Source organism: Terrapene carolina, unplaced genomic scaffold (assembly GCF_002925995.2).
Source record: "Terrapene carolina triunguis isolate 2854851 unplaced genomic scaffold, T_m_triunguis-2.0 Scaffold1005, whole genome shotgun sequence".
Taxonomy (NCBI): Eukaryota; Metazoa; Chordata; order Testudines; family Emydidae; genus Terrapene; species Terrapene triunguis.
In genome coordinates, this window is record NW_020665356.1 from 1,077 (window position 1) to 25,142 (window position 24,066).

General features: G+C 52.7%; 1 protein-coding gene across 1 annotated transcript in view; it reads left to right on the forward strand.

Moving 5' to 3' along the window:
- Window positions 1–24,066, forward strand: part of LOC112120703 (scavenger receptor cysteine-rich domain-containing group B protein-like) — a gene marked incomplete at its 5' end in the record, with an annotated part of 58,477 nt that overhangs the window by 682 nt on the left and 33,729 nt on the right. The window lies entirely within an intron of this gene.

The following is a 24,066-nucleotide window of genomic DNA, read 5'->3' on the forward strand; positions in this document are numbered from 1 at the left end:
TTCCTCCAGAGCCCCCACGCTCACACCACCCCTTCTCCCAGAGCCCCTGCCCTCGCACTGCCCCTTGTCCCATAGCCCGTCCCCTCGTACGGCCTCTTCTCCCAGAGCCCCTGCCCTCACACAGCCCCTTTCCCCAGACCTCTGCCCTTGCACCGCCCCTTCTCCCAGAGCCCCTGTCCTCGCACCGCACCTTCCCCCAGAGCCCACACCTCGCACCGCCCCTTCCCCTAGAGCCCCCACCCTGACACCACCCCTTCCGCTGAGTCCCGGCCCTCTCTCTGCCCCTTCCCCTTGTCACGGAGAGTGGGGGGACACAAGGCCCTGCATCCCCGGCTTCCTGTGATTCACTATGACTCTCAGCCAGCCAGTAAAGCAGAAGGTTTATTTAGACAACAGGAATACAGTCCAAGACAGGTCTTGCAGACACAGACAACAGGGCCCCCTCAGTTAGGTCCATCTTGGGGTCCCAGGGCACCCTAGCCACCTTGGGAGGTCAGAGCCCCATCTGCCTCCCAGCCATGTCACCAGCCAGCGCTGAACTCTCTCCCCAGCCTTTGTTCAGTTTCCCGGGCCAAGGTGTCACCTGGCCTCTAACCCCTTCCTGGGTTCTCATGTTAAATGCTCAGGTATTCTCCCTCGGCCAGTCTCCCATTCCCCAATGCAGACCATCCTAGCCACACTCCCCTGTCAGCATTCAAAGACCACAGTAAGAGCAGTCCCAGTTCGTCACACCCCTGTACTCCCCTCCCTCACACAGCCCCTTCTTCCAGATCCCCTGCCCTCGCACCGCCCGTTCTCCGACAGTCCCTGCCCTCACACCGCCCCTTCTCCCAGAACCCCTGCCGTAGTAGCGCCTCTTCTCCCAGAGCCCCTGCCCTGACACAGCCCCTTCTCCCAGACCCCTGCCCTCGCACAGCTCCTTGCCCCAGACCCCTGCCCTCGCAAAGCCCTTCCCCCAGACCCACCGTGCTCACGCCACCCCTTCTCCCAGAGCCCCTGCCTTCGCACTGCTCCTTGTCCCAGAGCCCCTGTCCTCGTACCGCCTCTTCTCCGAGAGCCCCTGCCCTAACACAGCCCCTTCCCCCAAATACCTGCCCTTGCACCACCCCATCTCCCAGAGCCTCTCACCTCCACTACCCCCTCCCCCAGGGCCCCTGCCCTCGCCCAGCCCCTTCCCCCAGAGCCTCTGCCCTTGCACAGCTCCTTCTCCCAGACCCCTTGCCCTCACACAGCCCCTTCCCCCAAACCTCTGCCCTCGCACCGCCCCTTCTCCCAGAGCCTCTGACCTCAACCAGCCCCTTCCGCCAGACCCCTGCCCTCGCACAGCCCCTTCCCCCAGAGCCCCTGCCCTCACACAGCCCCTTCTCCCAGAGACCCTGCCCTCACACAGCCCCTTCCGCTGGACTCCCCTCCCTCGCACTTCCCTTCTCCCCAAGACCCTGCCCTTGTGCCACCCCTTTCCCTTGATCCCGCTCCCTTGTGCCGCCTCTGCCTCCTCTCCCCATCACTCATCCTTACAGCCCCCCCATTCTGCCATCCATTGTGGTATCCGGCTGCTGTGGCTGCAGAGCAGGACCAATCACCTGCAGCTGCAGGGGAGGGACCAATCAGAGATCCGTCTGAGTTATGACCTTGACTCACAGAATTTCCTGACATTGCCTCTATTTGCTCCAGAGTCTGGGGGAGGGGAATTTTAGGGGGGGCAGTAGGCCACACCCTTATATTATTTTTTTATTTTATGCCCGTTCGGTCACAGTGTGTCAACTACAAAAGGCCTGTGGACAGCCTGTGTCTCTAGCAAGGGGCCCCGTGTGCCTGTGGTTAGGAATATAGGTTGTAGAGTGGCTGGGCCATTGCAAAGTAGCCCAGAACCACTCAACTCCCCAACCCTCTTCTTCAAATCTTCACTTGGGATCTTGCCCTCTTCCACTTCAGCTCTGCCTTTTGATTTCCCCCAGGCCCTCTGCTCCAGGGCTTTAGTCTGTTTTCAGTCACTTCTCAGAAAATAATCCTTTAGGGCCCCTTGACTGTGTGGATAAACAAAAGTCAGAAACAACAACAAAGAAAGTAATTGTTGCTTTACTGCTACAAAATATCTCCAAGCGTGTAATCCCTCGATGTCTGTATTAATCTGGTGTAGTCCACTGAATGGGGGAAATGATGCCCCATAGTGTGGTGCCAGCTCCCCAGTCCCCGACCCTGCCAAGGCTAAGATGGTGACCCTGCCACCCTCTGGTGTTCAGGCAGTGGGGACATCCTGGCTGGCCCCACATATGTTCCCTCATCCCGCGACACTTGAGGGGAGTTTTGAGGCACCTGCCCTTCTTCGTTAGGTAGATCCCATCTCTTACTAGCAGTCCTTCTTCCTGGAACAGCATCCCCTGGTTGAAGAACCATGTGGTAAGTGATGGGAAGTTGAAGACCCACGTGGGAATTTGCTTTGATCTGTTTGCTATCTCTTATAAGCAGTTAAAATCTATCTTTTGTAGTTAATAAACTTGTTTTTGTTTTCTCTAAAACCAGTTTGTGGAATTCACAACTGGGGTTCGGGGACAAAAAGCTGTGCATATCTTCCTCCGCATTGAGGGAGGGAGGAATTTCAATAAGCTTACAGTGTATAGTTCTCTGTGCAGCGCAAGGCGATACAATGTTGGGTTTACACTCCAGAGGGGGGGGGTGCACTTGAGGGGTGGGCAATTCCTTAGCTGAGCTTTCCCATGCAGAGCTGATCTCAGCCTCTGTGTGAAACTGCAGCTGAGCGTTTCCCTACCTATGTGTGTGCTGGTTAAGTGCAATCTGAAGCCTCATGGCTTGGCTGGCTTGCCTCAGCAATACAGTGTCAAGGGAGCCCAGGCTGGTGGGACAGGTGGGCTCAATGGTACCCCAGTTCCAAGTGGCATCCCGGGTGTGACATTATCTGATTAAAATGTGACCATGTAGATGATTTTTGCTACCACTGTTATATAATTGCAACAATTCTCATACAAAGTATGTCATTGCAGCTAATAAGTGGTGTCTAGTGGTTAGAGCAGGGGTGTGAGGAGACTGTCTACCCCGGGTCACACAGTGAGCCTTGTGCAGAGCAGGGAATAAGTTGTGTCTTGTCTTTGTGCTTCAGTTTCCCCTCTGTAAAGCAGGGGCATTGATGCTGCACCATTTCCTGGGTCTCAGTGACCTGTCTGTGCAGCATGTGGCGGGAGAAGGGCCCAGGGTTAGTGTCACGGGAAAACCCATTCTGCCCTGTTCTGCACTCACTGGCAATGCCTCACACTGAGCTGGGCCTTCAGTCCCTGCAGTCCCTGGGATCTCCCCATGAAGCCCTGGAGCAGGCGTCCCAGCAGCTGCATTTGCTTTGCCAGAGGTGAGGCCGGTAGGTAGCCCCCATCGCTGCGCCGGGTGGGTGGAGGTGACTCTGGATGGGTGCTGGGGCACCATGTGTGATGACAGCTGGGACCTGTGCAGGCAGCTGGGCTGTGGTGGGCCATGGGCGCGCTGAGTGGCAGGGTGTTCGGCCCGGGCCCTAAGTCAGACCCTGTCCTGATGCTAAAGGTGCAGTGCCAGGGGAGAGAGGCGGTGCTGGGCAGCTGTCAGGCCAGGAGAGTGGGACAAGCAGGGCCTGGGCTCTGCTCCCTGTCACACACCATGGGGCAGGGTTATGAAGGGAAAAAGTCCTCATGCAACAGGGTCAGTGTCACACACACCATCCACTACTGATATATCCCCAGTAGGGCCGGGAGCCAGGACTCCGGGGTTCCATCCCTGGCTCTGGGAGGGGAGTGGCATCTAGTGGTTGGAGCAGGGGGGAGGTGCTAGTAGCCATGGCACCCTTGGAGGCAGCTCATCATCCTGTGACTTTGTCCCCAGCCCCAAGACACCAGCTCCTTCCCCCTTCAGATTCTGGCTGGAGTCTCCACTGTTGGTTTTGGTTCCTCCTCTGATTGAGCTGGTGGTTTGGGTCTGATAGAGGCTCTTCCCCCCCCCCACCCTCCTGCAAACCAGCCCAGGGGGATGCCCCTATAGGGGCCCCTGTGGGTGACCCTACTGCAGGGAGTTTGTGGGGGAAGAGCAGTCAGCTCGCCCCTGAATGGGACATGTCCCCCTGGAGCTCAACACAGCAGGTGGGGTCTGATCCCTGGGCAGCCTCTAGGCTGTAGCTGGCGCTTTCCCCCTGAGAGCACAAAGGCTGATGGGGCAGGTAGGCAGGGGCAGGTCTGCCTGTGGGGGAACTGTTACTGCCCCAGCTCCTGTGGGGTGCAGGGCTGCAGGGGTCACAGGCCTAGGGCTCGGCTCCCCCCGTCCCATCCTCCCTTGAACCAAAAGGGATGGGCAGGGGGTGGGGTCTATATGGCTGTGCTGGAAATGGGGAGGAGGCTCCCAGACACCGATACTGTGGGGGGCAACGGATGGGGTCTTTGCCCCAGAGAGAGTGCAGGATGGGGGGCAGTGGGGATGGAGCATTGGGGTCAGCACTGACTGTGAGATCAGAGCACCCCCTACTGAGCCCCCCAGCTCCCTGCAGCACAGCGTGAGGAGCAGGGCAGAGCAGCCAATGGGCAGCCGGCCTGGGGCTCCCCTGTTCCCCTGGGTCCAAGCACATGTCACTGCTGTGTCTGGCTCTAACTGCTCTGGCCTCTGCCCAACCCGGTGCCACTTTCCTGCAGGTGCCTTGGGGCTGGAAACTTTGGAATGCACTGGCCCCTCTCTACTCCTGACAGTTTCCCCCTTGTCTCTCCCCAGCTGCCAAAGGGGGAGTCTCTTCCTCCTCAGGTCCATATATCTGGCCCCCTTGCCAGAGCCCAGGCCAAGTTCCCATCCCCCTGGCATCACTGCTGGGGCCTGAGCAGAGGTGACCATGGCCGAACACCAGGGGAGAGCTCACAGCTGAGACTCCCGACCAGAGGCTGGTGTCGCCCGTCAGCCAGGAACCTAAGGCTCGGATCATGTGTCCCTTTGTGGACTAGGCCACAAGCCCTGCCCCCCAAATCTCACTCCTGACTGGCTTAAGCGGCTCCCACTCGGTGCGATGGACCCTTCTCACAGGCGCTGGCATTGTACAGGGAGACTCAGCGCCTGACCCAGCAGTGGGGTGCCCTGGGCGGCAGGGCAGAACCTCAGGGGGAGTCTATCCCCTTCTCCGACCATGTCTTAGCAGTTCACACTCTGGAGGGCCCATACTGGGGCAAGGAAGCGTCCCCTGAACCAGCCAGCCCCATACGGAGGGCTGCCATCTTTGAGTCACAAAGCAAAGGTACGTCTTCGTGCTTGTGTGAAATGTGGGCATGGGACCTTCTCTGGGCTCTTGTCTAGAGGCTCGGCTTGGAGAAGTGTCTGACCGAATTTGGCTGGAAGAGGTTCGCTGCACAGGGACAGAAGCTGCCCTCTCCCAATGCAGAGCTGAGTCTTGGGAAGACCATAACTGTGAGTACAAAGATGCTAGTGTTGTGTGCTCAGGTAACTCTCACCATGTCACATCCCCCATGGCACTAGGGGTGCTGTGCTGCAGAGAGGGGATGTTGATGATTGTGGACACTCTCCCCATGCAGTCAGTGCTGGCCCCAATGCCCCATGCACTAAGGGGTGCTCTGCTGCAGGGAGTGGGGCAGAGGCTCTTCCCCCCCGACTAGGGTTGCTAATTGTGGTTGAACGTATTCCTGGAGGTTTCATCACATGACATAAGCTTTAATGAAAGATTAATCTTTAATTCCTGGAGATTCAGGACAGGCCCCGTGGGTTGGCTGCCTGGGACATGGCAGTGAGTGTTTACCCCAGGCAATAAGCAGGACGAGAGGGGAAATGGGGACAGGGAATTGCTCAGGCCCCCACTGCAGGCTGAGGCACAGCAGGGGTGCAACCCAGGCCCCTGAGTCCCAGCCCAGAGCCACCCAAGAGTGGTGCAGTGAGTGAACAGTCTACTGCTCCCATGCAGGTTGCACTCCCTCCAATGGCTGCAACAGGGTCCCTGCACCTGTGCTGGCCAGCTGTGTTTGTGCCCATGGTCCTGGTGTGTGGGTGCCTCGTCCATATGGCCCTGCCCTGGGGTTGGAGGGTCATGGGCACAAAGCACCCTCATATGCCCAGTGGTGCAGGCTCCAGGGCCTCTGAGCCCTGGTGGGTTTCTCTGTCCCTCTGCTTCACAGGCCTCGTAAACCTGGAGGAGCTGACAACCTCGGGGACCCCATCCTATGCCTCAGGGAGCAGCATGCCCAACAGCAGCAGAGACCCCCCATTAGGATCCCCACAATGAGACTCCTGGCTGGCGGAGCAGACGACGCTCTCTGAGAGCCACCCTCAGGCTGGGCCATGGCAGGAGCAGGGGGATCCGAGCCCAGCCTGCAGTGTGAGACGTATGGGGCTGTCCTTGGAGATCATCCCTGAGACTGCTGCCTTCCCCTAGTGCTAGACAAGGGCTGCCTGAGGGTCAGAGACAGCCACTCCTGAGGGTGTGTTGGGGTGGGGATGGGCCCCAAGATGGGCTCAAGCAGTATGGGGGACTGATCCTGGTGCTGTCCCTGCCTCAGAGGGGTCTGGAGTGCAGGACTGTCTGTCCCCTCAGCCTTGGGCTTCCCTGCTACAATTCTGCTGATGTCCCTCAATCTTGACCCACAGTCTCCCCACTACATGAATGCTCTGGATTACTACCCTTATGCAGGCAGGCAGATGGCCACAGATTCTGCACTGATATCAAGGCACATGGTCTGTTGTCCATGTCCCAGCAGGCACCACGCTCCTGGCTGCAGAGGGCACCCTTAGAATCCTAGAATATCAGGATTGGAAGGGACCTCAGGAGGTCATCTAGTCCAACCCCCTGCTCAAAGCAGGAGCAATCCCCAGACAGATTTTTTCCCCAAACCCCTAACTAGCCCCCTCAAGGATTGAACTCACAACCCTGGGTTTAGCAGGCCAATGCTCACACCACTGAGCTATCCCTCCCCCCTTTTCCTCTGTTTTAGCATTTTATTAACCTAAGCAACCCAGTGCCTTTGGCGGGTTACTGATTTTCTGTGATGCCTGAAGCTATCACCAGGTGCTAGAACTTATTTGGTGGTAGGGCATAGGAATATACAGAATTCTGCTAAGTTAAAAACATAGTGTTGGGCCTGTTTGAACAGATGGGGAAGCGAGGGTCTGACATGCTTTTGAACACAATGGAAGGGGTCCTTTCTGGGGGTCAGGTCTGATTTCAACCTGCCAAGGAACAAACATGACAATTGCACCTTCTGAACAAATGGATGTCCCAGGGTCCAACAGGCTATAGAATCTGACAGATCTGGCCTTTCCTGGGGTCCAGTTTCTGTTTTCAGTGAGCTACTTGTGGCCACGTGAAAGGAATTGCTAGAATACATCACTGTGAAATACATAACACTGGCCCTAGCTGAGTGCATGGGCAAATTGGTGTCCAACATGCCATCGAATACAATGGAAGCAGCCCTAAGCCAAGCGCTGACTGTAACCTGAGACACAATCCTAACCCTAACCCAAGCCCTGTTGTAATAATTGAGTGGCACAGTCCAGGACAGCTGCACCTGTATTCTCCGCTATGATGCCTCAAGGGCATCCCCTCTAGGCCTCTGGCTCCTCACATGTCTCCACTATTGGGTTGAGACCCGCGTCTCGCTCTCTCCTGCAGTGGGTTTTCCGGGCTGCACATATACCTGCCTACACTGTGATATCCCGAACAAGCCAGACTGCTTGAGCAGGCCAGCATCTCCACTTTGCTTTCTCTTTAGAGGCAATAAACAGCATAACTGCTGCAGTTATAAGGTACCACCCAGCACTTGTTAAGCTAACAAGCTCACCAGAGATCAGCCCCCGCTCCAGCAGGGGCTGTGGGAGGAGCCAGTTTTTCTAACCTCACAAAGGGGTTTTCCTGTGGCTTTAAGTTCATAACAGTCTCAGTTCAGAACAAAGACCTCCATGAATGAGTCACTCTGCCCTTGGGCTTGGGCTTCTGACCTCCAGACTCCAGGAACAGGTGATCAGCAGATAATGGGTCCTGGCTGGGTTTTAGCATAACTTGGCGGGAAGGAATTTGCTTTCGCCTCCCTGTAGATATTTCCCAGGAAATCTACTTCACACGTATTGTCCCAAATGACCATTCTTGTCTGCCACATATTTCAATGTGTCCTTTCATCATCCAGGCCCACAACGCTATGTAACCTTTGCATTTCATACAACGGACTCCAAAGATACTTAATGAAGTAATTGCTACGCTAGGCTGAGAGCTTCCTAAGGAGGATCTCACCTGGACGGCCAGCTCCTAAGTGACAGAGGAGCTAGTGAACAGTAGCAGCAAACACGGGAGTTTTGTGAGGGAGTTTTCCGGGGCAAGGAGAGACTATGTGATCCTTGGGGAGAGTTTGTTGTGTGTTAGTTTGTTTGTTGTAGGCTTGTTTGCTTGCCCTGTGCTTGCTTGAAGTTTCTAGTGGGGCTGTTTTGGAGGCTGGGTACTGAGCAGCAAATAGGAGTTTAGAGAGGGAGTGTGAGAGGCAGATACACCCAATAAACATACTCTACACTCGGGCCAATAACCCCCTGTCCCCAAAAACCTAACAAACAAAAAACCCTTCAAGCCTAAAAATAATGCAGGCAGAAGTCCAGCAGCAGAGTGGAAGCTATCCAGTTTATTGCACTGAATGCAGCATGTAGAGTTACCTGCCTTGTGGGCAGGTGGCATCTGCGTGCATTTGGTGCAAGCCACGCATGGCCCTCAGAGCTTGAGTTCGGGATCTTGACACCAGACTAGATGAACTGATAGAGATAAGGGAGACAGAGAGGCACACAGAGGAGACTTTGAGGGACACAGTAGAATGGTCCCACGCCCAGTCAGACACTCTGCTGTTGAGGAAGATGAAAGTCTCAGGGAAAGAGAATATCAAACTGGAGCAGAGGGAAACAATCCCATAGTGGGACCCTGCACTAAGGTTACCCCAGTTATTAGGAAGAGACAGGTAGCAGTGATGGGGGTTTCACTTATTAGAGATTATTAGAAATACGGATGCAGATGTGTTGGGTTTGAGGTGATTGAGAGACCCAGATGGTGAATTGCCCGCTGGGTAGGAAGGTAGCAGATCTGTCAAACATCCAGATTGTTGTGTATTTGGTTGTCGTGGTAATAGAACCTTGTGTTGCTATGGCAACTGAGTTAGATTATTAGGGGATAGCCCAGCCAGTTTGGCTGGGCTGTTGGTTAGTTCTGTGTGTAGCAATAAATGGCTGCTGCAAGGTTTACAGCTCTCTGTGTCTCCAGTGATTTCTTCCTAAAACTGTTGCCCCCAAGGATATAACACACACCCACTGGGTCACTGCAGGGTGGTGCGGAGGGAGGGGATTCTGCACTGAGAGGTCTGTCACGCCCCCTTGGGTCCCTCCCTCTTTGGGTGCCTGCCCCATCTCCCCAGCCTCCCAGCCTGTGACCATCACACTAAGCTCAGCCTGCCTCTCACAAGGAAGATCGCCTGCCCTAACCCCTGGCCACGCTGCCACGCAAGGACTGTGCTATGAACATGGGGCTTCCCGGGCGCCTCCTGCTCCCAGCGGAACGCCCCCTTGGCTGGAGGTCAGCTGCCTGTGCTGGAGCCAGGAACACAAAGATACTCATCCTCCTGGCCTGGCTTTGGGGTGAGTGGCCTTTTCCCTTTGCTCTGGCTTTGAATAGCCTTGTGAGCACCCTGCGATTCTCCAGCCCCACCCATCAGACACGGCATAGCTGTGTCCTGGGAGCCAGAACTCCTGGGGTCTATTTCTGCCTTGAGAAGGGGAGTGGGGGCTAGTGGTTAGAGCAGGGAGGCCTGGGAGCCACTACTCCTGGAGTCTAATCCTGCCTTGGGAAAGGGAGTGGGGTCTAATGGTTGGGAGGGGGGGGGCTGAGAGTCAAGAATTCTGGGTTCTGTCCCTGGTTCCGGGAGGGGAATGGGGTCCAGAGGTTAGAGAGGGGGTGGTACCAGGATCTATCTATCCGCATGTACGATTTTACAATACAATTAGTTTCACTTTTGTTAAATATTAAAAGAGTAAAAAGAAACTGGCATGTCTCTGAATCCTGGAGGTGTTTCCCAGCCGCCCTCGGCTGGTCTCTTTAGGAACACGGGACACAGGGCTGGAAGGGCATGTTATAGAATCCCAGTCCCACACTTATCAAGCGCCATCTTCACGTGAGTTAGTGCATTCTCCCCTCACCCATTAGGAGGCTGTTCCGGAACCTTCTTCTCATTTCCAGCCTAACGTGTCTCCAGGCAAGTTTATCTGCACTTTTTCTGCACTGTCCTTTGGCTCCAGTAGCTCTTCTCCCTTCCCAGCGTTCCCCCGATGGATTCATACAGAGCAACCAGATCCCTGCTCAGCCTGTGCTGTGCCAGCTAAACCAGCCAAGCACTTCCAGGCTCCTTTCGTATGACCAGCCTCCATCCCCCAGCCACCCTAACAGTCCTTCTCTGCACCTGGTCCCATCTAATCCATCTGTCCTGCATGCGGGTGAGCAGAACTGCACACAGGATTCCCTGAATGACCTAACTCCTGTCCTGCTCTTACCGTGTTTGTTCAGTGTTTGAGGCTCCTTTTCTTAACCATTATTTATTATGCAAACACAAGAATTCATGTTACGGCAGCACTGTAGGCCGAGCTCAAGGCACTGTGGTGCTGGGCTCTGCACTGACAGGGCAACAGGCAGTCTCTGAGCTCAAGAGCTCAGTCTAAATGGAGAGGATAGAAAGCGGCAATAGGGACACAGAAAGGGGATGTGATAGCAGCTGTTGGGAATGGAGCCCTGGTCTCATCACTCCCAGCCCGGTGCCCCTCAGCACTGCCACTGTGCTTGGTGCTGTACAACGCACAACCAGAGACAGGCACTGTGCTCACAGTCAGCCATGAAATGTGCTGTCCCCAGACACGGCCCTTCTCAGACTCAGGTGGGCACTGAGAGAACCTGGAGAACAAAGACAAGATAACATTACAAATCTCAGCTCCCTCTCAGCACCCACCAGCATTACCAGAGGGCCAGCAACCGACTTTGTAAGCCCAAATATAGAGATGATGGCTCTGTCACTGGACACAAAAAAAGATGACACAGTTGGGGGAGTGTAAATAATGAAGAGGACAGGTTGAGAGATCTGGGCGCTTTGTAAACTGGGTGCAAGTAAACAATATGCATTTTAATACAGCAACATGCAAATGTATAAATCTAGGGACCAAGAACATGGGCCATACTTACATGGTGAACTGTCTCCTGGGAAGCAGTGCCTCTGAAATAGATTTGGGGGTCACAGTGGATAATCAGCTGAACACAAGCTCCCAGTGAGAAACTGTGGCCAAAAGAGCTGCTGTTATCCTGTGATGCACAAACAGGGGAATCTCTAGTAGGAGCAGATAGTTTATTTTACCTCCACATTTGGCACTGGTGTGATCAATGCTGGAATCCTGTGTCCAGTTCTGGTGTTCCCAATTCAAGAAAGATGTTGATGAGTTGGAGAGGGCTCAGAGAAGAGCCATGAGAATGAGTAAAGGACTAGAAAACCTACTTAATCTGTTTAGCTTAACAAAGAGAAAGTTAAAGGGTGACTTGATCACAATCTGTAAATACCTACATGGGGAACAAGTATTTCATAATGGGCTCTTCAATCTAGCAGAGAAAGGGGGAACAGGATCCAATGGCTGGAGCGGAAGCTAGACAAATTCAGGCTGGAATTAGACATTTACCAAGGGTCATGGTGGACTCTCCATAATTTTTTGACAACTTTTAACTCAAGATTGGATGTTTTTCTAAATATTCTAGGAATGATTTCAGGGCAGATCTCTATATAGGACTCAGACTAGATGATCACAGTGGTCCCCTTTGGCCTAGGAATCTATGAATCTGTAAAATCCCCAAGTCGGACTGAAACTTTCTTTCATCCTAATAGACTGTGCTGCGTGTGCAGGGCTAGAGCAGGTTTGTGGAGACCCTGGAATCTCACAAAGCTGCAGAAACACTTTGCATTCAAAGTTTCTCCCTTGATCTGAGAGCAGCACTGCTGGGGTCCCGAGTCTGGTGAAGAATTCCTTCACTAGAATGAACATATTACATTGATTCATTGTGTACTTATTAGCTGCAATGAAATCCAAACTGATAATCAGCTCACCCATGATCCTCGTTTCTTGCTCGAATTCCAGTGCTCCTATTTTCACACCCAAACACCAAACACCAAAGAGCTCCACTCGCACTGCCCTGTGTGAATGCTGCTGGCACAAACTGAAGGTTCCTAATTTGAGTTAACGCCCTGTGAAAGAGGGCTAGGGTAACTATGGTAACAACCCCAGCGTACACTGGGCGGGCAGGGGGAGTTCACACACTATAACTGTCCTGCCCACCCCCCTCTCACACACACACTGAGGCAAGTGCTAGGCCTGGACAGACCTGGGGGGAGCAGGGTGTGTCATGCTCCTGTCCCAGATGTGGTCTGGCTACAGAACTTCCTCGTCCACCTCAGCTGTGTTCATCGTTAGATCCTTTAATGCCCTGTCAGGTACGGCTGGGGTTCAGCTCCATAAGGGATGAACCTCAGATAAGAAATCTGATGAAGTTCAACAAGGACAAGTGCAGAGTCCTGAACTTAGGACGGAAGAATCCCATGCACCGCTACAGACTAGGGACCGAGTGGCTGGGCAGCAGTTCTGCAGAAAAGGACCTGGGGGTTACAGTGGATGAGAAGCTGGATATTAGTCAACAGTGTGCCCTTGTTGCAAAGAAGGCTAACGGCATTTTGGGCTGTATAAGTAGGGGCATTGCCAGCAGATCAAGGGACATAATCATTCCCCTCTATTCGGCACTGGTGAGGCCTCATCTGGAGTACTGTGTCCAGTTTTGGGCCCCACACTACAAGAAGGATGTAGAAAAATTGGAAAGAGTCCAGCAGAGGGCAACAAAAATGATTAGGGGGCTGGAGCACATGACTTATGAGGAGAGGCTGGGGGAACTGGGATTATTTAGTCTGCAGAAGAGAAGAATGAGGGGGGATTTGATAGCTGCTTTCAACTACCTGAAGGGGGGTTCCAAAGAGGATGGATCTAGACTATTCTCAGTGGTAGCAGATGACAGAACAAGGAGCAATGGTCTCAAGTTGCAGGGGTGAGGTTTAGGTTGGATATTAGGAAAAACTTTTTCACTAGGAGGGTGGTGAAGCACTGGAATGGGTTACCTAGGGAGGTGGTGGAATCTCCTTCCTTAAAGGTTTTTAAGGTCAGGCTTGAGAAAGCCCTGGCTGGAATGATTTGATTGGTGATTGGTCCTGCTTTGAGCAGGGGGTTGGACTAGATGACCTCCTGAGGTCCCTTCCAACCCTGATATTCTAAGATTCTATGTTACACACAGCACCACCCAGTGGCTGAGCAGAGCGCTACAGGTTAACATCACAGTCCATCTCCCCCATTAAGTTCCATGTTTCTGCCATTTGTTAACACTGTCATGCTGGCTGTGAAGTTCAGGACGGATCAGTCTCTGAACCACCCTGGGCTCCTAACTGAAAAATGCCATCGTGTAGCATCTTGGCCATCTGGCTGGCCGCTAATCGCAATGACTGACTGGGGTTGTTCTGGAATCCTTGAGTTGTCTTCTTATTCTGCATCCATCATCTGTCGGGTTTGCTCTGTGGATGGTTTCTGTTGAATTCCCCCTGTCAGTCTCAGTCACTGTGATCTAGGTGCTGAATTCTTTTCCTTGATGACAGCTGGAGCCGTTCATCCTTTCTCTCCATCCAATTTGACGTGAACATGGTCACCATGTTCCAGACCCAGCAGATCTCAGACAGCTTCATGGCTCTTATAAATGTGTCTGTCGTGAAGGGGCCAGCTGCCCTCTCTGGCACTGGGTGGGTTGTTTGGCTGCTCTCTCCCCATGTCAGGAGAGAGGGGAGGGGTCAAGGAGCAGTTGGGACCCTGCGACTGAGAGGGCCCTTGACCAGTCGGAGAACTCTCAACTAGGGCCAATGGATAGTAGCCAGTGCCCCAATTCAGTCTGATTGACCAAGGAACCGGGCCAATCAGGGAGCCGAGGTCCCAGCCTCCGTGCATGCTGGGGAAGGAGACAGCAAGAGCAGCCCCTGGGGAGGAGCTGGGAGTGGAGACAGGGGGACAAAAGCCATGTGAGAGGGTGGCAGGGCCGGAGCAACCCATTAGGCGACCTAGGCGGTTGCCTAGGGCACTACAATTTGAGGGGCAGCGACTGCGGCTGTATTTAGGCGGCGGGACCTTCCGCCGCCTCTGTGGGGGGCGACATTTCAGGGTGGGACCTTCCGCCACCTAGGGCAGCAGAAAAGCTGGCTGAGTAACGACCCAGCCACATATGTGGGAGCTGGTGAGGGGGGCAGGACTGGGGCCAGCAAGTGGAATGAGGGTCAGTAAGGGAACGGGGCCAGGGTTGGTGAAGGGTGGGGTCAGGACATTGAGAGGGTGGGGCCAGCAAGGGGGAGGGGTAAGGGTTGATGAGAGGCTGTGGCAGGGCCCAGGGTGAGAGTCCATGGGGGGCCGAGCCAGAATTGCTGAGGGGGGTGAGTCACAGGTCAGTGAGGGGCGGGGTAAGGGACATTGAGAGTGTGAGGCCAGCAAGGGGGTGGGGTGAGGGTTGATGAGGGGCTGGGGGCGGGGCAGGGAGTGGGGCCAGTGAGCATGGTGAGGGTTGGTGATGGGGGCAGGGCGAGCGTCCGTGGGGGGCCAAGCCAGAGTCAGTGGGGAGAGGGTTAGTGAGGGGGGCAGGGCCTGTGAGTGGGGTAAGTGTCGGTGAGTGGGATGAGAGGTAGTGGGGCGGCAGGGCCAGGATCAGTCAGGAGGTGGGGTGAGGAGTGGTGAGTGGGGCGATGTACAGTGAGGAGGGTGAGGGGTCAGACGAGGGTTTCTGAGGGGGGTGGGATGAGGGTTGGTGAGGGGACAGGACCCCGCCATGACACGGTGACAGGCCCAGCCTGGCAGAGCACCACGGAGGGGAGCGAACCCAGCAGCAGAGACAGGGGCTGCAGGGGGAATTAGGGGGGGTGTCAGGACCTTGCTGTGAGGGAGCAGGAGACAGGCAGAGACCCACGGAGGGGGAGTGAGTGGGCAGCTGGGAGGGCCCAGAAACAGCCCCCACACATGCTGCCCTGAGACCTGCCGTGCAGGAAGCTGTGACTACCCCGGCCTGGGGCATTTCCAGAAGCCCCAGAGACAGGCAGATGATTGCAGCCGTCTCTGCACAGGCTTGTCTGAACTGGTCCTGAGGCAAGGCCCCTGCATTACCCATGCACGGCCCGGACAAAGGTGGCCCCACCTTGCAGCATGGTGGGGAGTCCATGGCTCAGAGGAGGACGGGTTTTTCTTTTCTCGATTTCTCTCCTTTTCAGTTGACCCTTGGCCTCAGGGGCTGAGCAGCCTGCTGCCCCAGTGTGTACTCGGCCGGGGCATTCACCGGTGTGGGAGGTGGGTCTTTGTCACTCACGAAAGCTACTGGGGAACAACATCTAGTGACCCACCGTGCTCTCTCTTGGGGGAGAAGATGTGGGGCTAGTACAAAAAGAGAAAAAAGTGGGGTCTGTACACTGCTGCGATAATTTGTGTGGAATGTTGAGGGAAGCCATAACCCGGGGGATGGGACATTGCTCTCATCACACCCCCTTCTGAGGCTAGCAAACCAAAGAACCAAATTTCAGCACCCCAGAGAAGAGACTGTTACTGCTGAAAGTGTGTTGGTTTGTATGTGTACACACAGAGTAAATAGTTCAGTATGCTTCCCATCCAGGTGTAGGCCGCAGTGTGATGATTTGTTTAGTATATTTTAAAACCTTTCAGCTGCTTAGTGTATTCTGTAGCCTGCTAACAAGTTTTCTCCTAGTTTCAGGCTGTTCCTGAGAGAGATAAATCTGTTGTATTTGAGTTGGCGTTTTGTGCGTGTGCCCTTTTTAACAGCCTAGGTGTGGATAATGCTACTACCCCAGTTAGGGGAATGTTACTCATTGGGAATCTATCTAGTAGCCAGGCAGGAACACTCCAGCTCGCAGATGGAGCCAATGTGAATAAGAAGAGAAGCTGGGGAGGAGGTACTGTGGTGAGGGGACAAGGCAATTTAGAAGTCCCTTTGCCATAGTCTCCAGCATTCAGGTTCAGTCCTGAGGTCTCACGAGCAGCTGTGAGGTCCCACAAGAGGGAGGATGTCACGGACTCACAGGACTCGTGCTCTCTCTTGGCTCTGTACGGTCCTTGGGAGGAATCCCCTTCAGTGCGACAGCCCTTCTCGGGGGTCCACGCTCCCTCGGGGGTTAAGCCGTAGACCTCGCTGCCTCCTGGAACCACACTCCTCTGAGCTCTCAGCATGCCTCTCTCTCGCCGTGGGACCCCTCAGGGAGTCTACACGCTCTGGACCCCTGGGGCCTCCCTTCCAGAGGGAATAATGCAACCCTGATCTCTAGACCGGAGTGACTCTCAGCCAGCGGAAAACAGGAGGGATTACTGAACATCTGAACACAGCACAGGCAGTTCTCAGGACCCTTGCACCTAGCAACCCCCAGCACAGCACATCTAGGTCTCTCCTGCATCCAGGTGGGCTCTGTCTGCTCTCTCTCCCCCCATCCAGAAGCTCCCTCCTTCCAGCTGGGCATCTGATATCACCATCCCCCAAGCCCCGCCTCTGTCCTTTGTCGTCTATCCCAGGTAAAGGGCCACCTGGGCCTCCTCTCCTCTCAGCCTTTCCTCTCCTCTCATCTGTCCTTTGTTTCCCCTCCGGCTGGATCTGGCTGGTCAGATCACCAGGGTCCTCTCTCTGCAGCTCACTGTCCTCCCACTGGCCAGAACCGGCTGTGACTCTCAAGCTAGGCCTCCCGGTCACCAGGTCACCAGTTGCTGGGGTATCCATTCTCCAGGCCATTCGCTGGCCCTCTATAACAACAAACTCCCTCTCCCACCACCTCGTTAAACCAGTAACAAACAGGTAAACTGAGTCCCACACTCTCTGCATGCAAACCATTGAGAAAACCAAGAAAACCACCTGCTTCATCACAGAGTATAAGTGGTAATTGGGTTGCAGCCTTAAATCCAATACCAGGGTGTTCTGCGGAGCCAGTAGGCAAGGTCCTGCTGGTGTAGCCTCACTAGGTAAATTGCGGGAAGGAAATCCCCTGGAATTACTAGTGTCCCATCTCTTCCCACAGACAGTGAACTGGGCCCAGCCTGTTCCTCTGGGTAACGGCGGGGTTGGTGAGAGATGGGTTGCTTCTTGTCCCAACGAGATAACTTAGGGTGGGGTAGGGTCCCATTTTACAGTACCCCTGCTGCTAATGCCATTACAATAAGCTCAGTTTAGCCTTTTTATCTGATCTGGCGATTCTCTTCATGTCTGGCCCCTTTGGAGATAGGTTCTTTTCCAAAGTTGGACCAGTCATTCTGAGTTGTCTTCACATCAGGAGTTGTGCTGGACTATATCCAGCAGCTACTATTCGTGTTTATCTGTAACACAGAAGAGCAAGGAATGGGTCTTCCTGCTGTAGGATTTTCTTGGCTGTCTGTACAGCTTTTTCAGCTTCTCTGTTCACTTGGGTAATGTGGGAGGCTCACGATAAGATCAAAATCATATTTCGTTTGGAATGACAAATTCTGTTGTAGTGAACTGTGGTCTGTTGTCTGTCACTATTTGCTCTGGAACACCAAAGTGAGCAAAAATGCACTTTGGTTTCTCGATAACACTGTTACATGTTTTTCAAGTATATTATCTCTATAAACCTGGAAAAACAGTCCATGATGACCGGGTAATGACGGCCTCTGAATTTCCATAAATCTGCAGCTAGTCTCTTCAAGGTCTGTCTGGCGGGAGTGTCTGTACACTGTATGGTTCAGCATTGTCTCTTAAGTTGATTTGGACTGGATCTCCTTTCAAAAGCCCAATATCATAAGACCATAAGAACAGCCATACTGGATAAGAGCAATGGTCCATCTAGCCCAGTATCCTGTCTTCTAACAGTGGCCAATGCCAATTGCTTCAGAGGAAATGAACAGAACAGGCAATCATCAAGTGATCCATGCTCTGTCGTCCACTCCCAGCTTCTGGCAAAAAGAGGCTAGGGACACTCAGAGCATGGTGTTGCATCCGTTCCCACCCTGGCTAATAGCCATTGATTGACTATCAGGGTTCCCTCCCCACTCTGAACTTTAGGGTACAGATATGGGGACCCACATGAAACCCCCCCCTAAGCTTATCTCTACCAGCTTAGGTTAAAAAATTCCCCAAGGCACAAGTCCTTCCCTGTCCTTGGATGATTACTGCTGCCACCACCAAGTGAGTTAGACAAAGATTTAGGAAAAGGACCACTTGGAGTTCCTGTTTCCCCAAAATATCCCCCCAAGGCCCATCACCCCCTTTCCTGGGGAGGCTTGAGAATAATATACCAACCAAATCCCTGGGGTTTTAGGACACTAAAAACCAATCAGATTCTTTAAAAAAAAAAAAAAAAAAAAAACAGAACTTTATTATAAAGAAAAAAGTAAAAGAAGCACCTCTGTAAAATCAGGATGGAAAGTAATTTTACAGGGTAATCAGATTCAAATCACAGAGGATTCCCCTCTAGGTAAAACTTTAAAGTTACAGAAAAACAGGAATAAACCTCCCTCTAAGCATAGGGTAAATTCACAAGCTAAATCAAAAGATAAACTAACGCATTTCCTTCCTATTACTTATAATTTTTGTAATCTTAGATGCTTAGTTCAGGTATGACTTTGGGAGATGTATTTTCCCTGCCCTGGTTCCTTGCTGACTCAGAGAGAACACAAAAGAAATACCTTCCCCCACAGATTTGAAAGTATCTTCCCCCATTATTGGTCCCTTTGGTCAGTTGCCAACCAAGCTATCTGAGCTTCTTAATCTTTTACAGGTAAAGGAGGGATTCTATGCTACCCTTAGCTGTATGTTTATGACATGGACCTATCCTCCATGAACTTCTCTAGTTCTTTTTTGAATCCTGTTATAGTTTTGGCCTTCACAACATCCCCTTGCAAGGAGTTCCATAGGCTGACTTTATGTTATATCATCAAATCCTCCAGTGAGTTCTTCCACTTTTCTCATTAGGCCCATTCTGGCTGCCACACTGCTTCTGAGAAGGTTGTTGGTCTGTGCTTCTTTGATCATATGCACACTGAATGCAAAAATTTTGTCTTAGTAAGTTGTTTCTGTGGTAAACTGGCCCATGCAGTTCAGAATATCTCCAGGGCTAGTCACAGCTGTGTCAGGTGACTTCAGCTCTGGGAGGGATTGAAGGGGATTGTAAGTCCCTTCTGAGATGCCTGAGACATCAGCTCCTGAGTCAATTTTATAGTCAATTGTCTTGCCATGAACATTCAGTTTCACTCTCCAGCCAGGCTCTATGTCATCACAAGTGATGGATCCCAGAAACAACGGCTCTTGATTGTCTGTAATCTGAGTCAGCTCCTGTAATGATGCTGGTTCTGGTGGGACCCAACTGGGAGTGCCAATTCAGGACAAATTGCTTAAAGCAGGACAGTTACAGCCCAAGGCTAGGGTTTCTATGCACACCAAGGCAAACCAAACTAGCCAATCAGAGAGGACTTTAGTTTTACCCCACTGGCTAACCACAAGTCACACAAGCAATTTCCTTAGACACTCCAGTTTCCCAGTATCACCACCAGTGCCCCACTTGTTATGGGGACAAATGGTTGTGAAAACCAATACCCCAGTAAAAGAAAAAAGGTTCTCTCAATCCCAAAGGACCAATCCCCAGACCCAGGTCAATATACAAATATACAATATACAAATGAGATCTTACCCACAAATCACACTGTTGCCAATCCTTTAGAATCTAAAATCTAAAGGTTTATTCATAAAAGGAAAAAGATATAGATGAGAGCTCAAAATGGTTAAATGGAATCAATTACATACAGTAATGGCAAAGTTCTTGGTTCAGGCTTGTAGCAGTGATAGAATAAACTGCAGGTTTACATCAAGTCTCTGGAGTACATCCACAGCTGGGATGGGTCATTTATTCCTTTGTTTAGACTAGAGCTTCAGTTTGTAGCAAAGTCCCTCCAGAGGTATGAAGCAGGACTGAAGACAAGATGGAGGAGCTGCAGCAGCCTTTTATAGTCTTTTGTCATGTGGCCTCTATTTCTTTGTTCCAAAGACAAGTATTGGGGCACATGACAAGAAAAAACCTTAGGGCATGGCTACACTTGCAAATGTAGAGCGCTTTGAGTTAAACCAGCCTTCGGAGAGCGCAGTAGGGAAAGCGCTCCAGTCTGCCCACACTGACAGCTGCAAGCACACTGATGTGGCCACATTTGCAGCACTTGAAGCGGCATTGGGAGTGATGCATTATGGGCAGCTATCCCACAGACCACCTCTTCCCATTCTGGCGCTGTGGCTTACGGGGCATTCTGGGTCCTGTCCCAATGCCCCATGATGCATTGGTTCGCATCCCAGCAATCCCTGTGCTTCGTCCACATTTGGCTCCATCTTTCAATGTTTTTTGTGCAGCGCGCTCTGTCTTCCCTTTTGGTCTGCGGGAATGGAGACCGAACTGCTGAGGAACATGCTGATGAGTCTCACCAGCACGTCACATTTTGCAGTCGAGTTACTCCTTAAGATCCAAACTGACAGTGAGGAGTCCGACGATGAAGTCATCTCGTGTAACGCATATGACACGTGTTTGCTTGTGGCATTCACGGACATGCTCACCACCATGGAATGCTGCTTTTGGGCTCGGGAAACAAGCACTGAGTGGTGGGATCACATCATCATGCAAGTCTGGGATGACAAGCAGTGGCTGCAGAACTTTTGGATGAGAAAAGCCACTTTCATGGGACTGTGTGAGGAGCTCGCCCCACCCTGCATCGCAAGGATACGAGATTGAGAGCTGTGAAGAAATGGGAGGCTATTGCAATCTGGAAGCTGGCAACTCCAGACAGCTACCCATCGGTTGCTAACCAGTTTGGAGTGGGAAAGTCTATCGTTGGAATCGTGTTGATGCAAGTTTGCAGGGCCATTAATCGCATCCTGCTAAGAAGAACCATGACTCTGGGTAATGTGCATGACATTATGGTTTGCTTTGCACAAATGGGTTTCCCTAACTGTGGAGGGGCAATAGATGGGAGGCATATTCCAATTCTGGCACCAGCCCACCTAGCCTCCGAGTACGTTACTTGGAAGGAGTATTTCTCTATGGTTCTCCAGGTGCGTGTGGATCACTGTGGGCATTTCATTTACATTAACGCAGGCTGGCCCGGAAAGGTGCATGATGCACACATCTTTCAGAACACTGGCCTGTTCAGGAAGCTGCAAGCCGGGACTTTTGCCCCAGACCAGAAGATCACTGTAGGGAAAGTCAAAATGCTCATTGTGATCCTGGGAGACCCCACTTACCCTTTAATGCTGTGGTTCATGAAACCCTACAGAGGGAGCCTTGACAGCAGCAAGGAGCGGTTTGACAGCAGCAAGGAGCGGTTCAACAACAGGCTGAGCCGGTGCAGAATGACTGTGGAGTGTGCTTTTGGCCATTTAAAGGGCCGCTGGTGCTCTCTGTATAGGAAGCTGGACTTGGCCGATGACAGTATCCCCACGGTTATATCTGTGTACTGTACCCTCCATAACATTTGTAAAGGGAAGGGTGAAAGCTTCACTCAGGCATGGAACTCGGAGGTTCAACACCTGGAGGCTGAATTTGAACAGCCAGAGAGCAGGGCTATTAGAGGGTCCCAGCGCAGTGCTGCAAGGATGAGGGATGCCTTGAGTGAGCAATTTGAGGCTGAAAGCCACCAGTAATGTCTGGTGCACCGCACGAGAGTGAAGTGCAGTGGTTCCAATGTTAGTAGGAATCTGTGTTTGTGATGCTGACTTGCAGTGTCTGTTGCTTTCCTGGGCTAAGGTATCTTTTACTTTATGCAACTAAAAAGTATGTTTTCAAAGCCAAAAAATCCATTTATTGAAAAGAAAGTTCATTTATTGAGAAAAAACACGACTGCTTGGGATACAGAAAGGGTAAGCGGGTGGGGTGGTGAACGGTACAATCACAGACTTGCGTATGTCCTGTTATCGTACTCAGCCTTCCTGTCTGGAGTGCTGTGCAATAAGTGCTGCACTTCAGGATGGCTATACTGCATGGTGATGGGGGTTGAGTGCAGTTGATAAGGGTTGTAGTTTTCGGGGCTGGGTGGTGAAGCTACAGCTGTTGGAGGCAGCTGGGGGCGGTAAGAACCCGGATGTTGGGGAAAGTGGGTTGGAGGTGACATGAGGGCACAAGGGAAAGAGTTTTGGGACAAGGGCTGCAGGGGGGGCGAGCATGGTAGTGCACCACATGCATGGCTACGAGCGCCTGAATAGAATCCGCTTGCTGCTCCATGATGCTTATCAGCCTATCCGTGCTTTGCTGCCAGAGCACCGTGTTTTTCTGCCAGTGCTCCTCATTCTGGTGGTGGATCCTCTTTTCACTCTCCCTCCACTCCTGCACCTTTAGATTCTCATTAAGTGACTGCTGCATTACTTCATGCAGCAGGTCTTCTTTGCTTCTACGTGGCCTCTTCCTGATTCTTTGCAGTGTCTCGGCCGGTGATAACACGGATGGCTGAGATCTCAAGGTTGCATCTGTAAAGGCAAAATGCAACACTTAACAGAGGCAGCATTGTTCACACCAGACAGAGCAATGATTCCCCCCTCCACTGAAGGAGGGCAAGCACAGTCTACACAATAGCATAATTTGCCCTCCCCAAAGTGAGCGAACGTAACCCACGGCAGCCTCAGAATGGTGAGTAAGCACAGGGTAAAGGGGGACTGATAGTTTCATGGCTGTACTGTCCTCTAGGTTTCTGTGCCTTGCGGAGAGCCAACAGCTTCAGGGGGCCCCTATGTTGAACACTGTCCCCACATTTTCCACAGGAGTCTGTCCTGGAAGATATCTCAGTGCTGAGGGTGAACTGGGAAGCAAGGGAGGGTCTTCTACTACAATGCGGCTTCCGCCCTGGCCCATATGCAGCTTGCCTGTGTGCAGCAATGGTCCCCCCGTCTCTCATGGCACAGTGGCACAGACATGTTAGCCTGACTGGGACAAGGACCACAGTGGCTCTCCCAGTAAACCTGCACAAGCACATTGCCCAAGCTGTGGATGAGACCTTTGAAGATATCACTGAGGCCGATTACTGCGATGTGAAAGAGCACATCAGTGCCCTATTCCACATCTAAGCATGCATGCAGCCCTAACCCTCCTCGCCCCAAAAGCCCACACCAAACAACTTCCTCCCCCACCCCGCAAAAAACTGCTTACTGGGAACCTCCTCTGGTGTTTGTCCTTCCGCAAGCAGCGGCCGGTGCAACGGGCTACCTTCCTCCTAGCTTGACAAGAGCTCCTGGCTGCATGCCTTGAGGGATTCCGGGGTGTCTTCCTCCCCCTCAGCACCTTAGCTCCCGCTTTCCTCCTCGTCATCCTTCTCCTGCCTTGTTGGACTGGGCTCTGAAGTGTCCATGGTGGGCCTTGGAGTGAAGATGGGGTCGCCCCCAAGTATCACATCCAGCTCTTTGTAGAAACGGCACATTGTGAGGGCAGCACCGGAGCAGTGGTTTGCCTTGTGCACTTTGTGGTAGGCATTCCACAGCTCCTTCACTTTAACCCTGTACTGCAGGGCATCCCGGTCATGGCCCTTTTCCATCATGTCCCTTGATATCTGCCCGAAGGTATCGTAAATCCTACGGCTGAAGCGCAGCTGGGACTGGACAACTTCCTCCCCCCCAAACACTGATGAGGTCCAGCACCTCACCATTGCTCCATACTGGGGATCGCCTGGTGCGTGGAGGCATGGTCACCTGGAAAGATTCGCTCAGAGCACTCCATGCCTGGCTGAGCAAACAGGAAAAGGATTTTCAAAATTCCCAGGGAATTTAAAGGGCGGGTCTGACAGTTGGTCACCTGAGGGCAGGGCAGTAGAGTTCAAACTGATGACCAGAGTGGCTAAAACAGGCATTGTGGGACATTTCTGGAGGCCAATCACAGCACATTAACAGACCAGGGCGTCCACACTGGCGCTGCAGTGCTCCAGCGAGGGCACATGAAACGTTATTCCTCTCGCCGAGGTGGATTACCAGAA